This window comes from Lepisosteus oculatus, chromosome 28 (genome assembly GCF_040954835.1).
Source record: "Lepisosteus oculatus isolate fLepOcu1 chromosome 28, fLepOcu1.hap2, whole genome shotgun sequence".
NCBI classification, from domain to species: Eukaryota; Metazoa; Chordata; class Actinopteri; order Semionotiformes; family Lepisosteidae; genus Lepisosteus; species Lepisosteus oculatus.
Window position 1 is genome coordinate 27,976 of NC_090723.1, and position 1,111 is coordinate 29,086.

Below are 1,111 nucleotides of genomic sequence, written 5' to 3' on the forward strand. Positions count from 1 at the left end.
GGAGGTAGGTTAATTGCATTCTGGCACAAGTAGATGAGGAAAGGAATGGCATTCCATCTGATCTTCATTGGTGCAGTGAGCAGTATGGTTAAACCACTGTAAATAGATTTATACTTCCTTGCTGGCAGAAATCATATAGTAACATCCACAACAGATCTATTGCAGAGACAGACCAAGCCCTCTATAAAAAAGACCTCACTAACCAAAAATCTAATTAGTTTAAAAGGATGAAAATTGTGTAACAATTACATTTGCTAGACTTTAAACCTAATGTATAAATAATTTTACTGCCACCACTGCTAGCAGTTGTCTCTGCCCTAAATGGCAACCTCTATACAACTCCATACAATTCTGAAAACTCCTTTCTTAAATCTATTATATTCTCTTGGTCTATTCTATAATGCAGTCTCAATCACTACAGTATGAAATGGATTCATCTTGGCATTACTTCCAGTAGACTTTTGTTCTTTTAAAGACATCAAATAATACATTAAGACATACAAATAGCTGCACCCAAATTCACTACACATACAGAAAACCTTGTATAATGGACAGCTTAAGTAAACTGCTTTTGGGACATTTTCACATGGAAGGGAATGGAAGACTTAATTGGTGTAATTTCAGTTGCACTGGAACTGCTTGTTTACTCTTAAATAAGTGTATCCATTGTGACTAATGGGAGGCACTGTAGAGAGCATCAGTAAAAAAAAAAGTCAGCCACCCCAGATGGAAAAGTACCAGTATGACATTAGCAGCAACCACAAACAGTGGAAAAAATAAACCATAGTGCCAACATTACCTCCAGACTGGACTAACACTATTGAGCAGGGTGCATAAAATAAAAAGCAAAACCTTACTACCCAAGATGCATGAGTTTGCCTACACATGGAGAAAGGCATAAAGGGACAAGCAAGGAGGAAATGAAACCTTACAAGGGTGCAATCCCCTCCAGGACTGTAGGAGTAAAAACTCCCTCTATAGGGGATGGTACTGCTAGTCACAGAGGGTGTCCAGTGTGCCTGTTACAACCCCAAGTTGTAACTTCTAGGATGGTTTTGGATGTTGGTGGGTTTCTGGTGAAAAACTTAGAAAGCATGACAAGTTTTGGTGC